We start from the raw sequence: 12,938 nt of genomic DNA, 5'->3' as shown, positions 1-12,938 counted from the left end.
GGTTGGTGACGTATCCTTGGTCACCTTAACCAAGATCTGGAGCTCAAAATAATGGAGGTGACCATTCCCTCTTCACCGCCTCCTCAGATCCTCCTAGATTCTGGGCTCAGCTTAGAAGAGAGTCCAGGCTGTCCCAGGATGTTTCTAATGGAGGTGGCTGGCTTACAAAGGGGATGGACACCCTATCCCGTGAGGCAAGGGAGCAGACAGGTTTGCCGGCAGAGTGCAGTGAGGGCCTATGGGGTGGGGCTCTCACAGGAGGGTGGGTCCTGCCTGTGTGAGGACCCGCAGGCCCCGGAGGTACTGGGCAAGGAGGGGCTCTGATGGGCCAGGCCAGACAGGGAGGGAGGGCTCCATGCCGCCGGGGTGGAGGACGGACCATTGCAGTGACAGGGTGTGTGTGGGCACCACTGGGGGGGCCAGGCAGGAGCAGCGGTGAAGAGAATGGGGGAAACTGTGCCCAGGGCTGTAGAGACCAAGGAGCACAGGCCCCGTCCGTGGGGCCCCCAGCTTGGCTCCAGCCCGTGGAGGCTGTGCGGGAATGCCGGCCCAGGGTGGCCTCATCCTTTGCTTTTAGACCCAGATTTTCATGCACAAGCACTTCTTTTTTTAGGCATTGGCATTTAAAATTGGTCATCACCAGTGACTCTTAAAAAATGTAGAAAAAGGAAAAAAGAAAGAGGATTGCTATAGGAGCTCACACACATGCTGGCTAAGGGTGGGCCTCGAGCTGCCCATTTGGGTGCCAGCTGACCTGGTTTGGCTAGAACATGTCCGTGGGCCAGCAGTCTTCTCGCTCAGTCCTGTGCATGAAACAGGACAAGCTGAGTTCCCTGTGCTTCTCACAGCGTCCCTGTGAACGGTGGCCTCATTGTCCCATTTTGCAGGTGAAGAGATGGAGGAACAGGGGGATTGTCACGGGCTAATCGGGAGCAAAGCCAGGATGTGAAGCCTGGCGTCTGGTTCTCGGGTTGGTGTCCTTTGCACAGTGCGGGCTGGCGGTGGGCTGCCTGGGTTCAGATCCGAGCTCTGTCGCTCGCTTCTTCCCGGGAAGGAAGCAGAGATGGCAGGAGTGTCCTCGTGGGGAGAAGGCAGGAGTGCCCTTCCCCAGGGCTGGCACACAGCTGGTCCTCAGCACGGGGTGGGTGTGACCCCAGACCGAGGGAGGGAGCTGTCTGGTAAGTGGTGTTGGGGGGTGGCTTGCCCACCCGTGTACAGACGAATGAGAGGCACCAGCAGCCCTTCCTCCTGCCTTGGGATTCCCTCCCTCCCTCCCTCCTCTGCAGTCTCCGGCCACATCTGGTGTGTCAGAGCCTCCCAGGCGGCCACGGTGAGTCACGCAGCAGGCTGCTCACCTGGTCTGTCCTAGGATGATGGCCGGGGTAGATTGCAAGGCCCTGCCGGCCCTGCCCTGTGCTGGAAGCTCCTGCTCAGGGCGGCACATTCCTCCAGGGTTCTCAGCTCTTCATCCCTCCCGATTTCTACGGTCAGATCACTTCCTAGGGCTGAGGTCATAGGTCATGGGGTCCCTCCTGGCCTTGAAGCTCTCATCCCTGGGAGTGGACAGGAGAGGGACAAGTGGCTTCTGTCTCCCCCTGTTTCCTCCTGTGTGGCTACCTGGTCCAGCCACAGTGAGAATGAAGGGAGAGAGCGCTCAGCTGGGGGAAGGAAGGTCCCACGCACATCAGGCGGAAGAGGGTTTCTTTTTTGGATTTCCTTCCCATTTAGGTCACCTCAGAGCACTGAGTAGAGTTCCCTGTGCTATACAACAGGTTCTCATTAGTTATCTGTTTTATACATAGAAGTGTATATATGTGAATCCTAATCTCCCAGTTCATCCCACCCCCCTTCCCCCCTTGGTGTCCATACATTTGTTCTCTACATCTGTGTCTATTTCCGCTTTGCGAATAAGTTCATCTGTACCATTTTTCTAGATTCCACGTATAAGCGATATTATATGGTATTTGTTTTTCTCTTTCTGACTTACTTCACTCTGTATGACAGTCTCTAGGTCCATCCACGTCTCTGCAGATGACCCAATTTCATTCCTTTTTATGGCTGAGTAATATTCCATTGTATATATGTACTGCATCTTCTTTATCCATTCGTCTCTTGATGGACATTTAGGTTGCTTCCATGTCCTGGCTATTGTAAATAGTGCTGCAGTGAATATTGGGGTGCATGTGTCTTTCTGAATTATGGTTTTCTCCGGGTATATGCCCAAGAGTGGCATTGCTGGGTCATATGGTAGTTCTATTTATTTATTTAATTTAATTTTATTCTATTCTATTTTATTTTATTTTTGGCTGTGTTGGGTCTTCGTTGCTGCGCGCGGGCTTTCTCTAGTTGCAGTGACCAGGGGCTACTCTTTGTTGCAGTGCACGGGCTTCTCACTGTGGTGGCTTCTTTTGTTGTGGAACATGGGCTCTAGCTATCTGGGCTTCAGTAGTTGTGGCCCTCAGGCTCAGTAGTTGTGGCTGGTGGGCTCTAAAGCGCAGGCTCAGTAGTTGTGTCTCATGGGCTCTAGAGCACAGGCTCAGTAGTTGTGGTGCATGGGCTTTGTTGCTCCGCGGCATGTGGGATCTTCCTGGAGGGCTCGAACCCGTGTCCCCTGCATTGGCAGGCGGATCCTCAACAACTGCGCCACCAAGGAAGCTCCGATAGTTCTATTTTTTTTTTTTTTTTTTTTTTAAGGAACCTCCATACTGTTCTCCATAGTGGCTGTACCGATTTACATTCCCACCAACAGTAGGAGGGTTCCCTTCTCTCCACGTGGGAGAAGGTTTCCTGAGCCACCAGCTCCAGCAGGCTTGAGGGCTGTGCTTGCTGTTGAGGGCAGCTCTGGGGTGATGCAGATGATGGGACCATCATATGTTGTAAGGTCAACCTCAGGGGCCTTTTTGGAGTAGGTGGACCCCAGAAGATGAGTGAGGTTTGGCTTGGCAGAGAAGAGAGGTAGAGGCAACCCAGGTAGTGGCCAAAGGCCCAGAGGAGGGGCTTGGGGCCAGTCCAGGCCCAGACTGGCTGGTCTGTGAGTCCCTGAAGGGGTGGCTGCAGCCAGAGGGCTGCAAGGTCACCTTCCAGGCCAGGGAGTGAGAGCCATGAGTTTTCCCCTCAGGGCTGCCCTGTCCTTACTGCTTGAGTTCCAGCTCCGATATCCCCTCTTCAGAGAGGCTTCCTTCTCAACCCCTTCCTAGCCTTTCCCCGGGCAGTGCCTTGTTCCGAGGCCTTCTCCCCTCCCCAGATCATAAGCTTGTTAAGGACAGAGACCTCATGCATCACATTCACAGCTGCACCCCAGGGCCTGGTGTATAGAGGCGCTCTATGTACGTACGGAGTGAATGGTTGAGGCCCCTACGGTCACTGGGGAGCCACTGATGGTTCTGGAGCAGCGGGTCAGAAGTCTCAGAGACTGACTCCAGGGCAGCAGAGCGAGGCCTTGGGCGGTGTCAGGAACGGGGTGTGGGCATCCTTGGTGGGGTGCGCAGGTTGGGCCTCACTTGACACTTCTGAGCAGGAATGGTTTTCCCAGCTCAGGGTGCCCCCTGCACTCCCACCATCCCCTGCTGCCTAGCTCCACTCTGGTTCAGGAGGACGCTTGAGGGTCACCTCCTGGAAGGGCAGTTCAGCCAGGCACTATATGTTTTCCAGAGCCAAGAGTTAGAATTTGGGACTCCCCAGTGGACACAGGAAAGGCCTGATTAACCACCAGTCCAGCCCCTTTGTGGTTTGGGGGTGCAAACAGAGGCCCAGAAAGGATCCCGACTGGCCCTCAGCTATGCAGGGCTGTGGCCACACCCCTTGGCCAGGGCACGGCAGGAAGGTGGTCTCCCAGCCTAGCCCCTCGCTCCCAGACGTGGGGCACCCCAAGGGCCCAGACACAGATCTGAGCGGCCAGGAGCAGGGCAGCCGCCTAGCCTGGGGAAGGTAAGGCTCAGTGTGTATCATCTCTGGGTTCCATCCCTTCTGGGGGCCTCAGTTTCCTCATCTGTCAAATGGCACTATGGTCCTCGATCTGTTCTGGATCCCAGGTGCTAGTCAGGGCCAGGCGAGGGCACACACTGGAGACCCCCAGGATCCTGTGGCCTGCCATTTATTCAAAGGCACGGGACCCCGTTCCAGAAACTCTGCCCACAACAGGCTTCCGTGGGCCCCATGCACAGTGGAGCTGGAACCGGCAGGAGAGGGGCCAGCCCGCAGCCGCCCCTGGCTGAGCATCTCGGGAAGGATCACAGATGTGTTTATCACCGGCTCCCTCCTCCTGCTGTGAGAAGACAAGACTCAACCTGACCACAGGCTCTGGGGCTTGTTGGCAGCTGGTGCGAGAGAAAAGGGGGAGGGGGAGGTGGGGAAGGGGTGTGTGTCCCAGAGCTGAGGTGGTGGCCCGCTGAGTGAGCGGAGATTCAGGGCTTGTCCTCCGGGCGGCCCTTGGGGTGGCAGGGTGCCCCCGACTCAGCTGGCAGATCAAGAGGAATAACGCCGCAGGGGGCAGCTGCCCTCACAGGTCTCCGGTTTGGGTCCGGCCCAGGCAGAGCCAGGGTTTCACCTGCAGATGTGGCCGCAGGGCTGGGGTGTCTGTGCCCTGCCTCCCCCCCGCACTGTCTTGTGCAATTGTGTGGTCTGCAGGGTTGAATCAGAGGGGTCACGGTAGAAGACAGGAATGGGGGAAGCCAACAGGTCCTTCGGGGACGTGATTTTTGAATCAGAGTCTATCTCTATTGGAATTTTAGGGCCATAGTATTTTGGCATTGAAATCACAGACGGTTCAGGTTGGGACTGTAGAATGTTAGGTTTACACTCTCACACGGGGGGCTTGGAATCAGGATCTTTGGTTGGGAGGGAGAGAGGCGTCAGAAGCGGTGGGTTGAAATCTTTTTGTTTTTTTTTAAGTATAGGTACATTTTAATGAAGTCATTTTTTTTTTAGAGTAACTTGAGTTAATCTAAATTTTAAATTTGCAATTTAAAAAACAAACAAAAAATGATTCACAAGAAATTTGCACTGGAGTAACTTTGAATTGTATTTCTTATTAATGGTTGAAGGTATAGCTCATAGTTGGTGGTAGTGCGAAGGAGCCAATAAGAAAACTTTAAATTGCTGTTTGAAATCTTTGTTTTTTTAAAAAATTGTATTTATTTTTGGCTGCATTGGGTCTTTGTTGCTGCATGCGGGCTTTCTCTAGTTGAGGCGGGCGGGGGCTACTCTTCGTTGCGATGCGTGGGCTTCTCATTGCGGTGGCTTCTCTTGTTGTGGAGCACAGGCTCTAGATGCGTGGGCTTCAGTAGTTGCAGCACGCGGGCTCAGTAGTTGTGGCTCGTGGGCTCTAGAGTGCAGTCTCAGTAGTTGTGGCACACGGGCTTAGTTGCTCCGTGGCATGTGGGATCTTCCTGGACCAGGGCTTGAACCTGTGTCCCCTGCATTGGTGGGAGGATTCTTAACCACTGCGCCACCAGGGAAGCCCCGGGTTGAAATCTTTGGATGGTGGAATCTTTGTGGCTTTGAATCGTTTCTTTCCCACCTTTGGGGCAGTGAGGATATGAACTCACCGTGCTTCTTGCCCTCAAGGTGCTCTGTCTGGTGACAGAGGCATTTAAGAGGAGCAAAAATGATGATTCAGGGCTAAACACCACAGGAGAAATGCAACACAGAAGGTGCGTAAGAGCTCAGAGGAGGGTACGGTTTCTTCTCGGAGGAGTCTGGACACTTTTGGGGCAAGAAGAAGGGACCCTTTAGTAGGGCTTTGAAGGATAAGTAGGAGTCCACCAGGTGGACAAGGCAGGTGGGGGGGAGGGCAGTTCAGGGAGAAGTAACGGCATCTATAAAAGCATGAAGTCCTGAAAAGGCATGATCAGGTGGGGGCGGACTGCGTGCATCTGGGGAGAGGGGTTGATGGGTGATGAGACTGCAGAGGTGGCTGGGGTCAAGTGCAGGGCCTTGCCTGCCAGGGTGGCCGCTGGTGCCCCAACCCAGCAGGGACCACGGGTAGGCAGGAGGGATAGCTGTTTTGGAGCAGAAGAGGCAGGACCCGCCTTGGGTTGCACTTGGGGTGGATAGGTGGGCGCTCTACCTCACTGGGGTCAGGCACTGTGGCGTGTGGAGTCTGGACTTGAGGGGAGATGATTATTAGGGTGCTTTTGGGCATGTGAGTGGGAGAGCCTGTGGGCATCACATGGAGATGCCCAGGGGCCACTGGTGCCTGGAGAGAGGTCTTGGTTGGAGCCACTTCCTGGCAGCCACCAACGCGAGGCAGTTGCCAAAGCCCTGGTATCTGGCAGGATTGGCCAGCAGGAAGATTCTAGTGGGAAAGCCCAGAGCCGGCCACAGCCCTGAGGAAATGGGCACTGGGGCAGGAGGGCTATGGGACACAGAAGAGCAGACAGGGAGGTGGGTCCTTGTAGATGCATCCCTGAGCACTGAGCTCAGAGCCAGCTTCTGCTGCATCCTGGCTCCGGAAGCTGGGCTGCGGGGCCGGGGGTCCGGGCTCTCCGCGCCTCGCTGATGCTGCTGCACCGGGCCGGGGGTGCCGTCGAGGCCTTGCCGGCCACTGAGGGCAAAGTGTGCTGGGAGCTCTGGGGGCCCCAGGGAGGGAGGGGGCCTCCACAACCCCTTCCTGGGAGCGTGGTGACTGAGCCCAAGAGAGGCAGCCCTGGGAATGGGGGCCCAGCTGGGACGGGGCTGGCCCCTGCTGGAATGTGCTCCAAGGGAGGTGAGCTCAGGGGGATGGAATTCCACCCAAACGAGAGTCACCTCCCAGTCCCTGCCCAGCCTCTGCGCGCAGAGGGTGCTGGTCTTGTCCCTTCCTGCCCTGCCCTGTCTGGTCTGGGTGCTCCTGGGAGCTGGATATCCACCCTGCCCTGGCTGCAGGCAGGCCTGTGAGTCAGGGGACACCAGGGACCTGGCCTCTGGCAGCTGGGGCGGGGCCCCGATAAGGCTTGCTCAGCTATGCTCTCCTCTGCTGTCCCGAGGGCCACTTGCATATTTGACCGGATAGAATGGTCAGTGGTGGCACGTTGAGGGCCCGAGGAGCCAGGCCCTGCCTGGCCTGAAGCCAGCTGACCAGGCCGGGCTGTGAGGAGGCCTCCGCAGGCCGCCGTGCCCTCCCTTCCTGCTCCAGCTCTGGTGCAGGTGTGGGTTCTTCCCTTCCCAGATGCAAAGGCTTCCAGCTGGAACTTGAGGGACTTGGACCAGGGGTGGCCTTGGGCAGATCCCGGCCCTCCAGGGCCTCAGTTTCTCCCATGGTGGGACCTCGTGTCTCAGAAGGGTCTTCTAGTTCTGACATGTGGGGGTAGGGAATACAGGGTTCTTAGGACCACTGGACACCAACTATGTCTCCAGCCACACGCTCCTGGAGTCCGCCAAGCTTGTTGCTGCCTCAGGGCCTTTGCACATGCCGTTTCCCCTGTCTGGAAGGCCCTTCCCTCAGATGTTTGCATAACTAGTTCCTGCTGTTCCTTCAGGTCTCTGCTCAGACGTCGCCCTCCCGGGGAAGCCCTCTCTCACTTTCTGACTTTCCTCCCCTTTCTCCACCTCGGCTCTGTCTGTACACTGTCTTGCTTTATTTTCTCGATAACACTTAACACCATATGAAACGATTTTATTTGCACAGTTCTTTACGTCTTTATTCCCTCTGTCCTCCGACTACAATGTCAGTACCACGAGGGTAGGGGTGGCCTGAGTTTACAGCTGTATCCCCTGTGCCTAGAACAGTGCCTGGCACATAGTAAGTGTTCAAGAAATATTTGTTGAGTGAATGAATGACGTGACAGGTGTCTCCTCTTACCTGGGGCAATTTCCCAGGAGTAGGGTTGCCAGATAAAAAACAGGACTCCCAGTTAAACTTGAGATAACAAATATTTTTTAGTACAAGTATGTCCCAAATATTGTGTGGAACATACTTATAGCAAAACTTTATTCATTATTTATCTCAAATTAAAACTTAAATGGGTTTCTTGCACTTTTTTTTTTTTTTTTTTTTTGTGATATGCGGGCCTCTCACTGTTGTGGCCTCTCCCGTGGTGGAGCACAGGCTCCGGACGCACAGGCTCAGCGGCCATGGCTCACGGGCCCAGCTGCTCCGCGGCATGTGGGATCTTCCTGGACCGGGGCACGAACCCGTGTCCCCTATATCAGCAGGCGGACTCTCAACCACTGCGCCACCAGGGAAGCCCCGGTTTCTTGCACTTTTAAATTCAAATTTTTATGTTGAGATATTGTCAACTCATGTGCAGTTGCAAGAATTCAGAAAGATCCTATGTGCCCTTGGCCTGGTTTTCCCCAACAGCTCGTAAAATTATATAGTATCCCAACCGGGTATTGATATCAGTATAGTCACGACACAGAACATTCCACTGTGAGGATTCCTGTGCTACCCTTTTGGAGCCAGATCTCCTTCCCTCCCTCCTTTATCCCCTCCTAATCCCTGGCAGCCACTAATCTGTTCTCTATTTCTACAGTTTTATCATTTCAAGATTGTTATATAAATGGAATGGTACAGTGTGTAATCTGTTGGGATTGGCTTTTTTCACTCAGCATAAGCCCCTCAAGATTCATTCAACTTGTTGCATTTATGAATAGTTTGTTCCTTTTTATTGCCGAGTGGTGTTTCACAGCATGGAACCGTTCATCTGTTAAAGGCCGCCTGGGTTGTTTCCAGTTTGGGGCTATGACAGATAGGCTGCTGTGAACAGTTTTGGTGTGAACGCAGGGTTCCATTTCTCTGGGCTAGATGCCCAAGAGTGTAACTGCTGGATCGTACGGTAGTTGTACGTTTAGCCTTGTAAGAAAGGGCTAAACTTTTCCAGAGTGGTTGTGCCGTCTTACATTACCACCAGCAATATGCAAGGGGTCCTGTTTTGCTGCATCCCCTCCAGCATTGACGGTCACCACTGTTTTTTGGTTTTGCCGTTCTGAGAGGTGTGTGCAACATCTCACTGTGGTTTTAATGACTGTTTCCCTAACAGCTAGTGATGTGGACTGTCTTTCCACGTGCGTATTTGCCGTCTGTACGTCCTCTTCAGTGGAATGTCTGTTCATGTCTTATGCCCATTTTCTAATTAGATTAGGTTTTTACTGTTGAGTTTTGAGATTTCTTTGTATGTTCTGGATCCTAGTCTTCTGTCAGACACGTGGTTTGCAGTTTTTTCCTCCCAATTTATAACTTGTCTTTTCCTCCTCTTCATAGGCTCTTTTGCAGAGCAAAAGTTTTTAACTTTGATAAGGTCCAATTTATCAGTTCTTCCTTTTACGGATAGTGCATTTGTGCTAAGAACTGTTTGCTGAGCCCTGGGTCCTGAAGATTTTGCCCTGTGTTTTTTTCTAAAAGCTTTGTAGCTTTACATTTAAATCTTTTGTTTTTTATAATTAATTAATTTTAAATCAACCAACTAAGGTTTGTTTCTTTTTTAAATTGAAATTTTTAGTTCGCAAATTTGATTTTTTTTTTTCTTATTTTCTTTGGCCGCACCTCATAGCATGCAGAACTTTCCTCACCAGGGATCGAACCCATGCTCCCTGCAGTGGAAGTGCAGAGTCATAACCACTGGACCACCAGGGAAGCCCCTTGAAATTGATTTTTAAAATGTATTTATTTTTTATTATAGTAAAATACCCATAACATAAAACTTACCATGCCAACCATTTTTAAGTGTCTGGTTCAGTGGCATTAAGTACATTCACACTGTTGTGCAGCCGTCACCACCATCCATCCCCAGAACTTTCTCATCTTCCCAAACTGTTGCCATTAACCACTAACTCTCCTCCGCCCTCCTCAGGCCCTGGCAGCCACCGTCCACTTTCTGTGTCTATGAATCTGACTGCTCTAGGGGCCTCATGTGAGTAGGATCAGACAGTGTCTGTCCTTTTGTGGCTGGTTTATTTCACTGAGCAGAATGTCTTCAAGGTTCCATGATCCATTTTGAATTAACTTTTATATAAGGTGCATATATTAGGTCAGGGTTATCGTTTTGTCTGTTTATGTTCTCAGCCTGGCAACCCCTGCCCAGCCCCTGCTGCCCCGTGGAGGAGGCTGGTCTCCAGACAGTACTGAGAAAAATCGTTTCAGAACCAGACTCCCTTCCTTGGGCCCATTTAATAGATGAGAGACTGACACCACCACGGAGGCCCTGCCAAGGCCACACACAGCAAGGGGGGCGGGGCAGGATTCACAGCCAGGGCCTGGCTCCCAGGTCCTCCTGCCCCCTCCTCCCCGCATGACTGGCCGGGGCAGGTGGGGCTGGGCGGGGCTGACGTGTCCACTGGGGAATGCCCACTGGGATGACCAGGCCGGGATGTGCAGGCCTGGAGGAAAAAGTCAGACAGGTCCGGAGCGGAAGCCACTGAGGAGGGGCTGGAGGGGAACCAACTCGGGCCCGGGTGGAGGACGCCCACGAGGCCTGAGGGTTTTTTTCCAGTTTTCTCCGATGACACAGCGAGGGCAGGGCCCAGCCAGGTCCGGTGGGTGATGCTGCCATGATAGCAGTGGATGGTGCCGGGGAAGGGAGGGGATGAGATGGGGGGGACGGGGGTGGGGAGCCGGGGCGGGGTAGGAGCAGCCCTTCTCACAGAGAAGGGAAATGTCTGTGGGTCCCCAGCCCCGTGAGGCCTGGTCCTCAGCACCCCACTTTGCTCTGGGCTACTGAGACCCCCTCCCCACCCCAGTCTGGGTGGGTGTGGGCGGCCTGGGGCAGGCCCACAGGGGGCGGCTGGACACACCAGCCTGGGAGGGGCTCGGGAACTCAGCCCGGAGTGGGCCACCTCAGAGGGCTGTCACTGTCCTGCAGTCAGTGAAGGGCTGGGGGCGGGGGCGGTGGGAGGGCGGCAGGCAGGACCAGGACCATGGAGTAGAGGAATGTGGGAAGATGCAGGTTGCAGCTGTGATGAGAAAATGGGATAAGCCGGAGGGCAGGTGCCTGTTTGGTGGGAGAATGTAGACGATGGCGTACATACTGACTTAACCTCCACGAGTCCTGTGAGGTTGACGTTCTCCGTTGTTCTCTCCATTTTACAAATGGGAAAACGGAGGCCCAGAGAGGTAAGGAAATTTGCCCAAGGCCACACAGCTGGCAGGTGCTGCCCTACGGTCTGAATCCAAGTAGTCTGGCTCCAGACCCAGTTCTTAACCTCTGAACTGTTTCACCAGCCCTGGGGCTTCTTGGACTCAGATATGTTTATCCTCAGACCCAGTTCTCACATCCTGCCATTCCAAAATGTTGTCCTAAGATTCTCCAATCCCCGGTTTGGGGCAACTTGGAGACTCTGGGGTCCCCAGCCCCCAAAAGGCCCCAGTGTCTGGTGGTTTGGGGACTGTAGATTATTCTGGCACTGTTCGTGCTCCCCCCTCCTGGTCGCTGCGGCCCTGGGACAGTCCTTGGGCCACTGTCGTCTGCCTGAGAGAGGCCTCTTGCAGGCCAGGAGGGAGCTTGGCCATGTGGAGAAGAAGATTCTGTGCATTGCCCCTCCCCAGCAGGAGAGGGGGCCTGGACCGCCATGGGGGGTGCAGGGGCTGGGCAAGGAGGTGCCCAGGAGTGCCCACACTGTGCAGAGACCTGGCACACCTCCTGCTGTCACGGGTTTTCTGGGCTGGCTCAGCCTAGGGAAGGCAGTGGGGGACCCACATCCCGTCCCCCTGCTGGATCCTCTCATCCTTCCGGGCAGGCGTGAGAGACACCTCGCCATCTCCCAGAGCCCAGCCTGGAGCCTGGCACCCAGTGGGTGCTCTCAGCGACGTGGCGTGACGTGAGTGCGAGGCTGGCATCCAGAAGGGGACTTAGAGGATTGGCAGGCCTGGGGGTTGGGAGTGCGTGTCCTCTGCCTTCCTGGGCACGGCTGTGCAGTGGTTGGGGATGGACTGAGGATGGCTTGTCCTGGTGTGGGAGGCGGCCTCCGGAGACCATTCCCGGCTTCCCTGCTTCTCAGCTGTGTGGCCTTGGGCATGTTCACTTGCCTCTCTGTGCCACAGCTTCTCCATCTGTAAAGCAGGGACAGTGATCGCTTTGTAGAGTGTTGTGAGGGTTAAAAGATTAAATGCATTTAAAGTGCTTGCAGCTCTGCTGTCCTATATGGTGGCCACAGGCCACGTGGGGCTATTTAGATGTAAATTAATCACAGATGAATAAGACTGAGCATTCACCCCCTCAGTCCTCATGTCCAGTGCTGGGTAGCCACGTGGCTCGTGACTTGCTGCAGGAAGGTCCGGTGGACAGGCCAGCTTGGAGCGGCAGGTGCTGGGCTCGGGCTTTGGTGTCACTACTAAAGGGACCCGGAAAAGTCTCAGCAGCGCGGGGGAGCAATCCTTTCACCTCCCTGGGCCCCTGCCAGCCCAAGGCGGGGTCTCCGGTAGCGGCCGTGTCACTTCTCTTGGAAGGAATCCCCACCATGGCTGTTGGCCCTTCAGAGGGGGCACATTTGAAACCGGCTGAGGTGGGAGGGGGCGGCGTGGCGAGGCCCCGGGAGGCCTCCCAGGTGAGGTGCAGCCGAGGGGGCTCGGTTACACCACGGTGAGACCAAGTCAAAAGGCGCCCACCAGGGACAATTACCGCCTTTGTCCTCTGCAGGGGGAGTGGGACTCTCGGGTGTTATCAAATCTGCCCAGACAGGGGACGGGGAGCCAAGTGGTGGAGGGTGGGCAGGGGCGGGGCGGGGGGTGAGGAGGAATTGGCACCCAGGCGGCAGCGTCACTTGCCCTAAGCTTGCACACTTGTGTGTCCTTTGAGGAGAAATCCAGGTACTATTATGTCCCGAAAAAGGACCCCTTACCTGACACAGGGCCTTCTTCAAGTCTTTACCCTGCAGTGTGCCTTCCAGACACTAATCCCGTGCTCTGTCTACACGAGTGAATCCGTTTCACTGGCCCGACCACCTTGGGGGTTCTTCTGAACTCCATGTCACAGATGGGCAGCTGAGGTCCAGCCAGTGACTTGAGCAGCGTCCCAGGGCAGCCC

General features: G+C 54.9%; 1 protein-coding gene across 2 annotated transcripts in view; it reads left to right on the top strand.

Annotated features, from left to right (window-relative positions):
- The window catches only part of WNT7A (Wnt family member 7A), a gene marked incomplete at both ends in the record, with an annotated part of 68,024 nt that overhangs the window by 22,855 nt on the left and 32,231 nt on the right, over positions 1–12,938 (top strand). The window lies entirely within an intron of this gene.

Source organism: Leucopleurus acutus (assembly GCF_964270905.1).
Source record: "Leucopleurus acutus genome assembly, chromosome: 10".
Classification (NCBI taxonomy): Eukaryota; Metazoa; Chordata; class Mammalia; order Artiodactyla; family Delphinidae; genus Leucopleurus; species Leucopleurus acutus.
The sequence above is the reverse complement of the archived record's forward strand: the minus strand, read 5'-3'. Positions and strand labels throughout refer to the sequence as shown.